At 38.8% G+C, this 17850-nt stretch overlaps 1 long non-coding RNA gene across 7 annotated transcripts in view; it reads right to left on the bottom strand.

Moving 5' to 3' along the window:
* The window catches only part of LOC139961426 (uncharacterized), a 99400-nt gene that overhangs the window by 12777 nt on the left and 68773 nt on the right, over nucleotides 1-17850 (bottom strand). For all 7 annotated transcript variants that reach the window (XR_011790882.1, XR_011790883.1, XR_011790879.1 and 4 more), the window contains one exon: nucleotides 142-240. This is a non-coding gene — a long non-coding RNA (uncharacterized lncRNA). The remainder of the gene's footprint in view (nucleotides 1-141; nucleotides 241-17850) is intronic.

Below are 17850 nucleotides of genomic sequence, written 5' to 3'. Positions count from 1 at the left end.
AGAAATACATGAAATGGTAAACAAATCCACTTATGTTGTTGAATCCATCCAAGCATATCATAAAACATTTGGAAGCTGAACCCCCCCCCCCACACCAACTCCCCAACCCCACCATTTTTAAACATTTTGTTTAGTCCTTACTCCGTCTTATTCTCTTCCTCTCACTGGTCTCCATCTTCTTACGCTGCTCCTCTGATTAAGCGGACAGTTCAAAGGATAAAACAGTTCTTCATGTCAGACCTGAAAGGAGACAAGCAGGAAAAAGAAAACCACAACTTTTAAAATTCACCCTGCATGGTTAAATATTTTAACATTCACCCTGCATGGTTAAATATTTGACATTCACCCTGCATGGTTAAATATTTGACATTCACCCTGCATGGTAAATATTTAACATTCACCCTGCATGGTAAATGTTTGACATTCACCCTGCATGGTTAAATATTTGACATTCACCCTGCATGGTAAATATTTTAACATTCACCCTGCATGGTTAAATATTTGACATTCACCCTGCATGGTTAAATATTTGACATTCACCCTGCATGGTAAATGTTTGACATTCACCATGCATGGTTAAATATTTGACATTCACCCTGCATGGTAAATATTTTAACATTCACCCTGCATGGTAAATGTTTGACATTCACCCTGCATGGTTAAATATTTGACATTCACCCTGCATGGTAAATGTTTGACATTCACCCTGCATGGTTAAATATTTGACATTCACCCTGCATGGTAAATATTTTAACATTCACCCTGCATGGTAAATGTTTGACATTCATCCTGCATGGTTAAATATTTGACATTCACCCTGCATGGTAAATATTTTAACATTCACCCTGCATGGTAAATGTTTGACATTCATCCTGCATGGTTAAATATTTGACATTCACCCTGCATGGTAAATATTTTAACATTCACCCTGCATGGTAAATGTTTGACATTCATCCTGCATGGTTAAATATTTTGACATTCACCCTGCATGGTAAATATTTGGACATTCACCCTGCATGGTAAATATTTTAACATTCACCCTGCATGGTTAAATATTTGACATTCACCCTGCATGGTTAAATATTTGACATTCACCCTGTATGGTAAATATTTTAACATTCACCCTGTATGGTAAATATTTTAACATTCACCCTGTATGGTAAATATTTTAACATTCACCCTGCATGGTAAATGTTTTAACATTCACCCTGCATGGTAAATGTTTGACATTCACCCTGCATGGTAAATGTTTGACATTCACCCTGTATGGTTAATATTTTAACATTCACCCTGCATGGTAAATATTTTAACATTCACCCTGCAGGGTAAATATTTTAACATTCACCCTGCATGGTTAAATATTTTGACATTCACCCTGCATGGTAAATATTTTGACATTCACCCTGCATGGTAAATATTTTAACATTCACCCTGCAGGGTAAATATTTTAACATTCACCCTGCATGGTTAAATATTTTGACATTCACCCTGCATGGTAAATATTTGACATTCACCCTGCATGGTAAATATTTGGACATTCACCCTGCAGGGTAAATATTTTAACATTCACCCTGCATGGTAAATGTTTTGACATTCACCCTGCATGGTAAATATTTGACATTCACCCTGCATGGTAAATATTTTGACATTCACCCTGCATGGTTAAATATTTTGACATTCACCCTGCATGGTAAATATTTTAAAATTCACCCTGCATGGTAAATATTTTAACATTTACCCTGCATGGTTAAATATTTTGACATTCACCCTGCATGGTAAATATTTGACATTCACCCTGCATGGTAAATATTTGGACATTCACCCTGCAGGGTAAATATTTTAACATTCACCCTGCATGGTAAATGTTTAACATTCACTCTGCATGGTAAATATTTGACATTCACCCTGCATGGTAAATATTTGACATTCACCCTGCATGATAAATATTTTAACATTCACCCTGCATGGTAACTAGTTTGACATTCACCCAGCATGGTAAATATTTAACATTCACCCTGCATGGTAAATATTTTAACATTCACCCTGCATTATAAATATTTTGACATTCACCCTGCATGGTTAATATTTGACATTCACCCTGCATGATAAATATTTTAACATTCACCCTGCATGGTAACTAGTTTGACATTCACCCAGCATGGTAAATATTTAACATTCACCCTGCATGGTAAATATTTTAACATTCACCCTGCATTATAAATATTTTGACATTCACCCTGCATGGTTAATATTTGACATTCACCCTGCATGGTAAATGTTTAACATTCACCCTGTATGGTAATTATTTTGACTTTCACCCTGCATGGTAAATATTTGACATTCACCCTGCATGGTAAATATTTGACATTCACCCTGCATTATAAATATTTTGACATTCACCCTGCATGGTAGATATTTTGACACTATTCCTAAAAGCCGACATAGAAATACAAAAACACAGGATGAAAAAGCGATTGGAAAACATGTGGTTTTGTTCGACCTGCGTATGCAGGTTTAACAGTTTGGAAGCAGAGTTTCCCAGACTGCTATACAACCCCTTTAAAATCAGGAAAGAATTTGTACATTGACAGTTTGTAGGAAGTTGGAAGATGGTGAAGTGAAAAAGGAATTTCCCTAACATAGTTTGGCATCAATGAAGGAAGTACTAAAGTCACTCTTTGGAGAACCGAAAGTTTCCTGAGAAGAGAAACTTGAAACCTGGATAGCTATCAAATTTAACGTCCAACGACAAAAGGGGACAGCAATAGGGAGAAACAGCCGTAGCGATCGATTCATAAAAATATCTCAATCTGGTGTAAATTCATCGTTTTGAACAAATTACAGGCAGGCAAATACTGCAACAAAGTTATAACTATACAGCCTAGATGAGGGTCGGTGATAAAACGGAAATAAAAATTAAGACCAGAGAACGAGCTACGAAAACGACCAGTTTGATTGGAGAGTGGGATGACCTAGATCATAGATTTCAAACACAAACACCAAGTGCGGTGAAAAGATGCGCGTTTATGCAATACGAAGACGATTTGATGCTAATATAATATTACTGAGATTCCTGATCGTAGAGTAACTTGCCTAATTTAAAAAGTTATCGATGAAATGTGATTTGGGCATCCACACGTGTTCTTATTACAGTGTCGTAATGAGAAATATACCCAATAAAGAAGCCATTTATACTGATAATCAACTTTACGGTATAAAAGCCATGAATATACAAATTTAAATATTTAGGCATAGTTCCATGAAAAGTACAGTGACCCTATATCTGTATTAAACCTGGTAGTCAGCCAAAATAGATAAAACTTTGCCGAATCTGCATAGATTTCTCTCTCTCAGTCTGACGCCCGAGTTGCTGGTTGTGGAAAGCCTCCACATTCCTTACTAACTACAATTTTAATTATTATTAATATACAAAAAATAAATAAAAATACCATGAGTATGACAACTGATAACAGAGGAATGAGAACCTTTCCGTTATTTCACCATATTTAAATAAGATACACTTAAATCTATTTGCAAATTTTGTCTTTCTCATGGGCTGAATATGTTGATTGATATGGGATTGTAAGAACATGGTATAGGAAAGCAGGAACAGGGGATGCTGGTGGTTGTGGGGGGGGGGGGGAGATGGAGAGGGTTAGAAGAATATATGGGATGAGTGCATTCACTAGCCTCTACGTGTGACAAAAGCATTTGTACCCACTGGATAGTACGACTACAATAGATATGCCCTTAATTTGCAAACCCGAAACCTGCTTGAGTTTTGATATTAACACTGAAATCATAAAAATCTTGATAGGAGTTAGCATTCTGTGGCTTCATTTCGACAGCCTGTGAAGTGAATGTGAAGTGGTCATGAAGTATGTAACAAGCTGATTGATTTCAAGTTTGTTTTCTGCAAAACTGAAAGGTTGACCCAAAGTCAAGAGGAGGGGGGGAGGGAGGGGGAGAGGGACTGGATTGGGAGGGAGAGTGTATAGGCCTCACTCCAAAACATATGTTGAGTTAAAGGTAAATTTAAGTACGTGTTTTACAACTTTTCACAATAGTAACATTTTAGCTAGAACATAGCAGCACCAAAAAAAAATCTGCAATTATCTCAAAGCTAAGATTCTGATGCAAGAGCTACAAAATGAAGATTCTGACAATATGCCAAACAATGACATTTATTCATAGAACAGAATCTTTTCAATACCATACAAAATGATCATTTGCTTAGGATTACTTCAGCTGGATGGGAATATTTCTAATGGAAATATTGAAAATTCCAGCCGCAAAGATTTACATGGTTTTCATCAAGAGTAGTTAACTTTACATATTGCAATTTCTATTCCTACAAAGGTTAGACTAGTTATATAACATTGCAAAGGGTGGAGTGGCTTTAAATTCCTGGCATAGCATTAAGTCTGGACAACTTGTTAACATCCTACTCTAGCTCAATGACTATATAATCCCAGGAATGCTCACTTGAGAGACCTCTCCTAACCGTCAGGTATTTCCAGAATGTTGTCTTCTTCTGCCGATAATTTGCCAAAAAGCTCCTAAAAGATCGTTACATTCTTTGACTGAAGAAAAAATACTCCAAACGGCCATCAAAACATGACAAAGGAACCACTTAGGGCTTCAAGAATTGGGCCAGACAATGCATGAACCCAATTTAGAAAGACCCCCTTCTTTGACATTCTGGCGCTCATTCATAAGCAGTTATATAGTCTCAGCCTACTGATTGTATAACACCACTCACCCACTCATACTATTCCCAATTTGCCACGTGGGTTAACACAATTTTTCTTTGAGTTCACTGGGAAAAGCCGGGTTGAGCCCAAACCGGTACTACTTTTTAATTGTCTCACTATCTGTCCTACTGCCGCAAATGTATCTATCTGATATCTCCACCTATCTAGCTATCTATCTATCTGCTATATTCTTCTGAGAACCAGCAACCTTATTCACAAAACCCCTGTCTACCCATTCCACACATACCTGTTCCAGTTGACTTTGCTTCTAGTGGCTTTCTTTGTTCAAACAACCCTTTGTACACACAAAGGAACTCCCATCCTCAGGACCCCATTGCAATCCTGGGTTCAAAAAAAAGGAAAAAAGAAAAGAAACCACAAGCACGCAAATCCATTCCATGCCACACACACAGATTGTAAATGCTGTATCTTCTGAAATCAATGCACTTTGTCCTAGCTTTTTTTTTGTCTTCCTATCCCTATTACTGTGGGACAAAGGGCAAGTTAAGGAGGGGCAGACACAAAGGAATTCCTTGGCCCCCAAAACCACACACGAGCACTTTCACATGAAATGAAAGGTATGGTGAGGTTTTTAGAAATACCCTGTCTCATCAACAATGAAGTTTCATTTTCACAAGATTTTTCTTTTCTTTCTTGGAATATTAGACTTTATGCTATAGGAAAAATGCCTCACCTCAAAAATTCCTAACATTTTACTCATTTTTAAGTGAAGTCAAAGTTTTCCTCCACATTCCACAAATCAGTTAATTTTCCAAAAGTTTTGAAAATGGTTTCTCTCCGATTAAACTTGTCAAAACTATAGAGAGGAACCCTTTTAGGATACAATATTTCAAAGTGGATTAACAAAATCCTTTAAGCCCCTTTGATCACAATAAATTAAATTCCGTACAGATCAATTTTCAAATTTCCTGGCATGCAATGATATTTACCATGAATAGCTGCACAAAGAACAGGCTAAGAAATATTTTTTTTTCTTCTTCTAAGGATAAAAGGAAATAGTGCAAGTAGGTTCCAGGAGCTGCCACCCCATGGTGGTCCCTTACCTCTGACTCATTACATAAACAGCTTGTTTAGGTAATGGTCGTTGTCGAGGAAGCCATGGACAAAGGTCTGCATAGTAACTGAAGGTAACTAAAAAGACAAAACTGTGACACAACTTCTTGAACAAACTGGAGCCTACACTGGCCCTCTTTGTGGTCTGGAACTAGTAGAGTAATATGGAGACAACTAACCCTTTATCCAGCAATGTCAGCACCAATCTCAACTGATACCGGAAAGGGGCAAGGAGACCTTCCCCACCATTTAGCGATGTAAGAGAAGGCAGGGGAGGGGGGGAGGTAGAGGGATGGGGGTGTATAGGGGATAGATAGATTCAGAACAATCTTAACAAACAAATTTCAATCATCCAAAATTCAAGAAAAAAACAGTCTCAAGTTATCACAGTTTATACAAATTAGACAAAGAATGAACCAGTTGGTTTTATGAAATAAAAGTCATATATAGATTTAAAGAGGCCACAAAAACTGTTCAATGAACCTGAGAGTGGATGTATATACTACACCTGGGTAATGTTAAGGCAAGCTTCATGTTTTGGCTACTAAATGGACATAGCTAAGAGAGTTTTGGAGGGAGGGCAAAATATGCGGTAGGAGATATCCATCCACAGGGCCGGTAAGATTATCAAAGTTCACTCATTTTTTTAGATGAATCAGCTGGGGTGTCACTCAGGACAGGTTAAACATCGAACAAACTAAGTACATATTGGCCAGACGATTCTGTTATGTTATTTGTATCATGTGGAAAAGAACAAGAAAAAGTGAACTTTTTCATAGTACTTGCATATCGTCACTTCTGACACAAAAACCTAGTCAAAATAAACCAAATGCATTGCTATGGGTTTATTCATATGGATTTACCATCAAAGATTGATGAAAATCCATGTCAATGAGCTGTTCCTGTGGAATGTTTTGAGGCAAGTAGAGAAATTTAGCTTTAGCTCTTTAGCAAAATTCAAACAGAAAGCAGAAACAGACAGACAGACAGACAGACAGAGGAAATATGCCGAAATATGCCAACAATTTCACAACTTACTCCATTTCGAAGAGTTCTACGTTGTCGTGACTGTCCCTCATAGCCATAACTTTTAAAACATCTCTCCAAGAAAGAAGAAAGAAGGTCAATGGACCTCAGGACAAACAACTACACCAAATCACAAACAAATCAATATCTCCAGGTGGCCGGCACTGTTGCTTTCATAATAACGGGCAGATGACCATTTGTTGCTTGTCTTATCTCTTAACAAAGAATTCAAACTGGTCCATGGAACAGAGGTTGTTACCCTTCAAAGAGAGTTTTCAATTTGAAACTCTATCAATAATTTGGGAGATGGGATGGGGAGGGGGATGGGGGGGTGGGGTTTAAACAGAAAGTAACAATCTACTTTTAATATCCACTAATGCTGTAGTTTGGGTTGTAACTTGGTGTTAACTATGAACCACTGTGCAAGGTAGGTACTCACAAAACTGGGGATAGCTCTTTTAACTAATTGTTTTACTAATTTAAGGTCAATGAGCTTAGCAATTGCTTAAAACAATCGCTAAAAAAGTTATCAAATTTACATTCCAAGTACCTCCAACTCTCCAAATAACTTTGACATTCAAGTGATATGTTGGGACTATTGGAGTATTAAATATCTCAGTGATGAAAAGTAATGCCACAAAAGGGTATAGTCAAATTGTGTTAAAGTTGAAGCATAAGTGACCATTATTTTGACTTTTCTAGCATATTATAGGTCAACACCTTATTATCACCTTTAAACAATCTGTGTCCTTACAATCATTTGGCTAAAGCTCCTCAATTGACAAAGTATTCTTCATCTTAGAATTCCTGCTTTGCACGAGGACAAAGTTTTATTTCCTTCAAATAAGGGCATCCCTAACCCTGGGGATCCAGGGACCAAAAATGGCAGCAGACAGTTGAGATGGGGAATCATCTTATTGTCCTATTTCGTTTTGGCATTTTTTATGTCCAATACTTCTAGCTATGCAGTCACCCACTCTACTCTGGGTCTACTTTTGTCCAATTGTCTGGGTCACCAACATCCAGCTGGCTCACTTTCTAGAAGAGAGACAAGATCATTATTAACTTTGGGGAGGCACTTAAAATTGATAGAAACCACAACAGAGAGATCAACAAAGAGAGACAATTTCCATTCTTTCTTCTGCCTTTTTGGAGAGAATGAAACTGTTTTGACAACTGGAACCTGGATGAAAAATAGTGTAACCAATATGGAAAAGTAATTATGCTAGAGTTTATAAGACAAATATGCTAGATAAGTAGACAAAACAAAATATACTTAGGTGACAAGTATTCCACAAAGTTAAAGGCAGCATTTTTGACAATTAGATATCCCAGAGAGATTAAGAGTAAAATGCTTATTAACAACAAAAGATCCAATACTTTTGACTTGTATTATGCATGTATATATGTTTGACAGCATTTATGATGTTTATGAGCTAAAGGTTTTCATGCTTCAAGTTAATGGGTCACACATACAAAACAAACTAAGTAAACTAACAACAGCCCATGCTAGATACAAGTTGATGTTACTTTAACGCAAATGAACGATACACTGTTCAAGGCCAAATTTTTGCACCATTCTTTTTGTTTTAATTCTAATATTTCTATGCCCTCCTTCTAAGTTTAATATTTATCTCATATAAGAAGGAACCCTATTTGAACCCTAATGCATATTATTAGACTCCACAGGCATAGATTGATTTAAATCTGAGTTCCCAATTGCCTTACATGGAAAGTTGATGGTACTGCAATTTCATACTTTTGGAATAGGCAGAAACTTTGGCTAAAGCATAGTGACAATTTTGCAACTAAAAACAAATGTTTGACCTATACCAACGAGAAAAACAAGTAAGGTGCAACGGGCTTATTGATTCCTAGCCACACCTAACAGTCTATCAGAAAATTGAATGCAAACTGTGCAAAGAACTGTGATCTTTTATAATATTAAAGGTGATCAGACCTAGTACGAAGTTCATCCAAGCTTTTTTACTTTATTGACTTGTTTTCATGGTTTCCTGACTTTTGACCTCTTTTGATCTTAAATTCCCCTTTGACCTCCACAGAAAACAACAGGGACTTTGCACTCGATTCGGTGGGTCCACATACCAAATATGAAGATCACCCACCATATAGTTTTTGAGTTTTTACAAGCCACGCCAACACACATATACACATAAACACATACTTGTACAACATCACCTACGCATAGCTTCCTTTTGCTTTTGGCAACGAATGAAAAGAATGTCGCGCTGTCAAGCATGTAGACATTAAAGTAAACAAACAAATCACAAGAATGAACAACCAGACAAACAAACCAATATTGGCTGCTGTTGGATATTAAAGCTGGACAAAGATTAGAAGTCAGTCTTGAGCTAAACATCATCATTTTCAATTTACTTATACACAAGAACTTTCATGGAATTCCAGTTTATCTTATGCTACAAATGAGAGATAATTTGTTTTTGTGTGGTCAAAGACAATTGAACAATATCAACTTTGATGTGGATGAAAGTCACCTTGACTACTATTGTATGCTGAGGATGATCATCGTCCCGATACGAACATTTCTTCATTTTTTCCTTTCTGCACGGTTATTCTGCATTGATGATGTAATTTGCAAAACTTATGTGATATGCCATATTTCAACCACAACCCAAATGGATTTAGGCAAGTTGTAAACGAACCTACGCATCGAGATAGAGAACTAAACAAGTTTGAAAAGTACATGTCAACTATCAAAGTCAGACAGTACAAACACTCATACCAGCATGTCTTGCTGATTTCTTTCAGCATGAAGTCGGTGAAGTTATCGTTACAAACTACTACCTACTTCTATTCAATGAGTGAAACTGTTGAAAAGTGCATATAACGCTGCCAAAGAGTAAATTGCACCACCAGGGTTTTTCGTAATCATCGTCATTGCTATAAATAAACCCTTCACATACAATAGGCCTGGAAAGAAGTGTACATGCTACTGCCATGCAGTTAGCCTTTCCATAACTATGGAAACCATGACGACATAACTGACCCAAACAATGACAGCTAGGTCAGATTTTAAAGCTAGCTGCATAACAACAGAGATTGTTGGAATATGTGAAGTCGTTGCTGCATGGCAAGCCATCAAACAATGTTGGTTTTTCTGCTAACTCATTTCTCCCGTCATCCAATAAGAACAACATGCATGATGTCATTTCAATCACTACGCTGCCGTGAAACAGAAAGCAGAGATCACCACAAGCAACAGTCTGCTCACAAGTTCTTGTGAATCGCATCACCCTCTGACCACATCACCCCCCACCCGTCCCTCCCACCGCCCACCCCCTCCCTCTTCTACTTTGACTGGCAGGGATACCAAAGTAACACTATATTCATGACAGTAATATGCACAAATGTGTTGTTATAAATGTTATATTTATTTCCATGACGACAAGTATTACGTCTTCGGGCTGTTTGGTGTTCGATTCAAGATGGGATCCTAACACGGTTGGTGATCGCCTTTCATGCTTCATTGCGTGGTCTTGCATCTCTCTCTCTCTACACAGGTCACCAGGTCAACGAGGGTGCAAACAACTAACATGTATCTCTATACATTAATAAAAGCATACGGGAGTGTATAGAGAAAGAGAGATAGGCTGAGTAGATGCTAGAAAAGTTGCAATAGTATAGAGTGTATATTGACCAATGATTACATCCGCATTATGGGTCTGCTGTATCCCGCTGTTTTGAGGGACTAGCTTTGTAAACAACGCAACTTGATGTATTATACGTGGCAACCATGATTCAGAGCTTTCGCAGACAACAACAAAAATGTTTGGCTATCTTTGGAATGACCGATAGAAGCAGAATTCAATTTGGAAAGCAAAATTTGTTTGATTAAATGATCAAAAACAACAACTCATTAATAAATTCCTTTTCAAGTCAGCCAAAAGCCTTCTATTATTATCTGTTGTTAAGCAGAGGTTGTTTTGATGAGCCACAGACACTTATTACTTATTAGTATAGATGTTTATCTTAAAATCTTGGCTAATGATCCCAAAAATACAGATTGACTTGATAATTATAAATCGAATCATCAAGGTTCCCGTTGTATTTGATATTACTATATTCCAGTTAAAAATAATTCAGACAAGGAAATGCAAAAAATTTAAACCTGCCCTGGGACATTAACTCATTAATGGATAATATCATTTGCATAAGCTTAGGATTTCACAACAACATCTCATCAACTCGGAACAGGGAGAGAATAGGTAGAGGAGAAAGAAGAGGGAAAGGAGGAGGTAGAGGAGAAGGGGAGGTAGAGGGGAAGGGGGAGGTAGAGGGGAAGGGGGAGATAGAGGGGCAGGGGGACGTAGAGAGGAAGAGGGAGGTAGAGGGAAAGGGGGAGGTAGAGGAGAAGGGGGAGGTAGAGGGAAAGGGGGAGGTAGAGGGGAAGGGGGAGGTAGAGGGGAAGGGGGAGGTAGAGGGGAAGGGGGAGGTAGAGGGAAAGGGGGAGGTAGAGAGGAAGGGGGAGGTAGAGGGAAAGGGGGAGGTAGAGGGAAAGGGGGAGGTAGAGGAGAAGGGGGAGGTAGAGGGAAAGGGGGAGGTAGAGAGGAAGGGGGAGGTAGAGGGAAAGGGGGAGGTAGAGGGGAAGGGGGAGGTAGAGGGGAAGGGGGAGGTAGAGGGGAAGGGGGAGGTAGAGGGAAAGGGGGAGGTAGAGAGGAAGGGGGAGGTAGAGGGAAAGGGGGACGTAGAGGGAAAGGGGGAGGTAGAGGAGAAGGGGGAGGTAGAGGGAAAGGGGGAGGTAGAGAGGAAGGGGGAGGTAGAGGGAAAGGGGGAGGTAGAGGGAAAGGGGGAGGTAGAGGGAAAGGGGGAGGTAGAGGGAAAGGGGGAGGTAGAGGGAAAGGGGGAGGTAGAGGGAAAGGGAAAGGGGAGGTAGAGGGGAAGGGGGAGGTAGAGAGGAAGGGGGAGATAGAGGGAAAGGGGGAAGTAGAGGGGAAGGAGGAGGTAGAGGTAAAGGGGGAGGTAGAAGGGAAGGAGAAGAAGGGAAGGAAAGGAGAGGTACAGGGAATAATGACAATATTAATATTGATGATTTATAAAGCGGGGACATATCCACCGATAACGGTGCTCAAGGCTAATCAAAATAATACCCTGGTCAATGATAACCTGTCAAACTTAACATGGCAGCAGCTAAACAGCTCCCAACTGACAGTTTACCTCACAGGTCCCCATTTATACACCTGGGGTGAAGAGAGGCAATGGAGATAAAGTGCCTTGCCCAAGGATGCAACGTGAATGATCTGGTCAGGACTCGAACCTGCAAACCTTAGATCACAACAAGTCCACTGCCTTGGCAGTTGACCACAACTCTCTCGGAAAAATTAGAGAGGTAGAGGAGAAGGAGCAAGAGGAAGGAGAGATGGGAAGGGATAGGTAGAGAGGAGAGGGGAAGGGAGAGGTACAGGGAAGGAAAAGGGAGAAGAGGGAACTGAAAGAGGGAAGGAGATAAAAGGTTGGTATTCTGCTTTCCCCTCCAACATCCCTTTTCCTCCCACCCACCCTTTCTTTCGGGGCAGATCCTTGATTTGCCACCCCGTGCAGAGGGATGCCATCCTGGTGGAGGGATGTAAGGGGAGGGGTTGCCATTCCCCTTTGAGAAATTTATGTTTATTCAAGGTGGCTTAGATGCAAAATGGTGCTATCTTTGAAATGATATATATGATCAACATGTGATATGGCACCCGCCCCCCCTGACTGGCAACCAGGGCAGTCTGCCCACACAGTACGCCACTGTTATTCTGCCCTTTAATCAAAGTAATCAGGTTCCTATGATATACATCACAGACTTCATCAATTGGCCATCGTCTGTGTTTCTCATGTGTAGCCAACTGGCTGCTGATACCATGCAGGGTCCGAGTTCAGTATGCTAAGCTACTAAAAAATCAGAGTATTTACAAGAGGTAAATGGTCTCTGCCTTATCAGCCTGGTGGGAAAGCTTGTATTTAAAGAGATCCCCATTGATCAAACAGGTATTTCATTCAAGATGACTTTGTAAGCTACTCAATTGGGGTTCAAGCCATGCATGCTGTGACAATACCAATTATCTTCAAGGTCGTTGCATATCTGATATTTGGCCACCATCAAAGACAATTTGACATTTGATAAAATTACAAGTCTTTTGTGAGACACAGCGTGTTGCAAAGTTTTCTTTATTGTACATGAATGTATGATTCCCCTCATCTCTGAAGTATGTTATACAATATCCTTTGGTCTAGTGGAATTTTTTTTTTTTTTCTTTCATCGTCCATATGTGATTTCTGACAAACAGAATTTAGTGTTAGTGTTGAGCTGAAGTTCATATTTGAGATGTAGGTCATATTAAAACACTGTTTGAGATGCAAAATATGTGATATTCATGGGTAACTTGACAATTTGACACACCCCTGAATCTAACCCAGGGTTCTATCGGCTTGTTTACCATCCAGTGGCGTTGCCAAGGGTTGGCCTGGTGGGGGGGGGGTGGGGGGGATTGTGCCACCCAGATGCAATTTGAAGTGTTAAGAAAAATTCTCAAACAAAATTTTATCTGCCTCCGAAATTAAAAACATAAATATTGGACAGACCAAGCCCAACATTCTTGAACATAAAGTTACCAAGTTGCAAAATATAGCATCAGATTGCATCTAAGGACCCTTAATTAATCAAACAATTCTCCCCCTCCACTCCCCATAGACCCCTGCCCCAGGACGGCATTCACAAATAAACATTGTATCCCCCTAATTAAGTGCTGTTCCCCCCCCCCTGTGCCACCGAAAGATTGAAATGTCTGGTGATGCAACTGATACCATCCAATTAAGGAACATTAAATGTCCTGAATAATTCATTCACATGAAAAAAAAGTTTGAAAAAAGGCATTTTTTCATTTATTTTTCAAGTGTAGTTCTGTGTACAAACAGTAAGAAAATAAGTTTTTCAGTTATCTGGATACCGGCAGATAGTGGCAAATTCAATCCCCCCTCCACCCCCCAAAGAGGGGGTAAAAAGGCTGGTCTAAAACGGTCACCTGGTTTTAAACCAAGTGATCTAGTTCAGCCTCCACGGGAAGATAAGATACCCCACAAGCAGAATATATAAACAGAGGCGTTACATTTTTACTTTTTCACATGCACTTGTTTACATTGAAGCATTCTTCAAGGCACAAAAAACACATGTGGTTAATTCATTATCTAAGTTTGCTTTCAAAACAAAAAAACGGTATTTGTATTAGATAATGTCTAGTATGTCACAAGCAGTAATATATCTGCGCACAATCATTATCTAAAGGACGATCGTTGCATGAGCATTGTAGGCGTAGCGGTATCATGGATTCTGAGATCAGAACAAATATTCACTAGGGGTTATTATATATTCTACCCAATGAGCCTTTTGTTCATTTAAACAATTAAAACTAAATCACAGTGGGCAGGGTTGCAAATTATATTTGACTTGCCCTTTGGTAACTGAGTGATTGATAGAATAGCTGGATTATATAAGTAATATAACAAACGACAATTATCTGTGAAGTTATTATATATGCAGCCTGTCTACTTTACTATATATGTGCCTTCCAATCATAAGGTCCCCAGTTCGAGTCACTCCAAGATTAATGTATGTCGTCCAGTTACAGAGTTGTTGACAATTGACAATTCATAATCATGGACGTTAAATATGAATCTAAGAGACTGACTTCGGTCAGCTTGCGGCTTTGATAAGCCAATGCCAGGCTTCTTCGCGAGTTCCTGCATTCAGTAAGATCTAAAATACATACATATATATATTTAAGTCAAACTGTTTCAATTCCCCAAGACGCAAACACAAGTACATTGATCCAGAGGAATGTTTATTGTGGCAGATTCTAATTCAGTTCTTGAAATATCATAATAATAAGGGTTAATGGTTACAATACAGACTAATTGAAAACAGGAGTTATTTCTGCTCAAAAAAAAAAGTTTTAGAGACAAATAAAGTTTACTTGTGACATTAACTGCAAGACTTATTACACATTTTCCTTCCCCCCCCCCCATCCCCCCCATTAAAGTAACATGACCCACTTTTTTTTTACATCCGATTTTCTACATAATGCAGACAACTTTGGTGTTATTGGAAATATGTGCACAAGCCACAAATCCTGTTTTAAGCACATTCGGAAACCACAGTTTTATGGAATGTCCTGGTAAGAATATAATCCTGGGAGCTTTCAGTGTCTACTATAAATTGATATAATTCACAAAGATATTACTACATTCGCCATCTGTATGATGCATTTCCAAGATATTTTGCTAACATTTTCCTATTGAGGGAAACTATAAAGTGACTTTTCATAAGCTTTATAACAAATCCACTTAGATCCACTCATGGTTTTGTCTGCAGTGGATTAGTCAAACTTTGTGACATATTTTGTTTTGTCCAAAAAAGCTGCATTACTATCTTATAATGAGATAACTTCAGCCAAATTCTTCAACTAAAACAAGTTTGTAAGAGGAGGGGGAAGAGGAGGAGGAGGAGGCCAGGGAAACTAGGAAGATTCCCTAATCACCTTTTAGAAGTATTCATACCTTGCCCTGTTCCTTCCCAATTCTTCCCCCCCCCCCCTCCTCCCCCGATAAATGTAAGGTATTAAGCTATTATATTAAGGTATTAATGGTATGTCATGATCCAAACTATGTCCAAACTATTTTAAGTTTCAACTGATTAATTCTCATGAGTAGGTGTAAATTGAAATGACCTCTTATACAATATTTATTGTCCATTGAACTTTGCAAATGTCAGTATGTTTCACAAGTCCTTCTGCAGATAAAGTGTAAATGATCTCAATATTGTAAAAACACAGCTCTGTTAAAATGACAACATTAAAATACCAGAAACTAAGCATTTTCGTGGTTAATCTAGAAATCCGATCCAATTTCCACTCTATGTATGCTCTAGCTCTCCCCCTCTCCTTCAAAAAGTAACTCGACCTAATTTTATATAGACAGTGTGATTCTTTCAAAACCATAATATTTACCAAAAACGTGTGTATTTACGATGCCGTGAAAAAAAAGGTGACATGTGGTTTTGCAATCCACATCTATCATCGCTTGGAAGTCACATTAGGATAATAATGTTGTTTAATATAATTAGAAAGCCAAACAAATGGTACGACGATGTAATACAGACGAATAAACAGTTTTGTTTTTGATTGTATGTATTTGTTTTTTTAGTTTACCATCCCTGGGTATCCATCACCCTTTCCAAAAGTCCCAAACGATCAACCGCCCGAAGTGTCAAAATATCAATCAATTTGATATTAGCTGCCGTATGTAAACTTTATATGAAATTAATGATATCTAGGGATCACTTTAATATTCGTTAACCCTCTTATGAACGAGCAGCTGGTGTAATCATGTCTAGACTTATTACCAGGCCACACCAGCAGCAGAAAAGATCTGTAATATTGATAGGGTCAGTGCCATGGGAGTTAAACATATATGCATGGTGCCTGCCTACCTACCTAGACTAGACAGACACATAGATTATCTGTTTGATGAGATTGATATAGTTCACACCAGACAGATTGCTGTCTGTATGTTATACGTTAGCCTCCTACCAGTAATAAGGACAGAGTGATAGTCACTCAGATGATATATTATATCCCAAGATCTTCCGTCAGCTTTTTTATTAACCATATGCAAGCACCGAATTCTCCCCGAATTCTCCCAATTTTTTTCATCTGGCCACAATTTCGCACATGAGTATAAATCACAAATGCATTATAAAAGTGAAATGGAGTTCATTCAAAGTTCTTCTGATGCTCACAACTGTTATAAGAACATCAGAGAGAGACAATCACAATGGACCTTCTCCAGGCTGTTGTAACAATCAGAATGGTAGAATCAGATAAAACTCAGAGGAGGGAAGGGAATGCTGGGAGGTAACCCAGAAGTAGAGAAGGGTCAAACGGGAGGGGAGTGGGGAGAAAGGGGTGCACAGGGGCCGCCATAAGGTACACATTTAGATACCTTTGGGCTTATTACAAGGCAGCCATAGGCAATTAGAGAGAGGAGAGAGGATTACAAAACACTTGAGAAATGATGTCAGAGCAGCTAAATATACCAGAGACATTTAACTTGACTAATAAATAGTTATTGACATGCAGGAAGATCAAGAAAGGGGGGGGGTGGGGGGCTCCATTTTACATGACATGTTATAGAAGATAGCAAATACCTAAACTGCATAGATATTGAGTCATAGGTTATCAAATTTTCTCTCAAATAATAGTCATGAGGGGACAAGAAAGTACTCAGGCTGAATGGTATGTATATAGGGTCCTCCTCTATGGTAATAAATGCACCATACTGTGTAAATTCCTGACACACACTTTGCCCTTGAACATTTCAGTAGGACGACCTGGTGGTATGACACGGCTATTAAAGGAAATACCTTACGATGGCAATCGAAAGACTTCCACTAGAATAGAGTAAGTGACTTTGTTCCAAAGGTTATACAAGATCCCTGACATCATTGCATCAGATTCCATAGGTTATCACTAAGTGAAACAGCAGTGTAACATGTGACCTGTTGTCTGAGGGTACACCCCGTGTTACAAAAGGAACAGTCCGTGAACCCAGTGCCAACACTGGGTTTCATTGAGTAAATATACTGATATGGTTTATTCACTGATATCATCTAGGTGTATGCATATATAAACAGAGATAGAGAGGCTAGGTTTGATGACCTAACAAACTTATCATCTGGTTGGGTGTATTACCTCAATGGACACAGTAGCTGCAGTGATAAAGGACAATGGGACAGATGAATGCTCTATTGTTCCTTTGTTTAATCAGAACTGGTGAGTTCAGGTGAGAGATTGGTCCCTGCCACATACCATCGTGTGTGTAACCTTACCATTACCTATTGCATCATTCCACAATGTCACAGCCAAAACAACTTTGTTCAAAGGTATTAAAGTCCGTTGAGTAATTACATCAGAGGCTCGCT

This window comes from Apostichopus japonicus, chromosome 20, assembly GCF_037975245.1.
Source record: "Apostichopus japonicus isolate 1M-3 chromosome 20, ASM3797524v1, whole genome shotgun sequence".
NCBI lineage: Eukaryota > Metazoa > Echinodermata > Holothuroidea > Aspidochirotida > Stichopodidae > Apostichopus > Apostichopus japonicus.
Note: the sequence above shows the minus strand (reverse complement) of the source record. Positions and strands in the feature narration are given on the sequence as shown.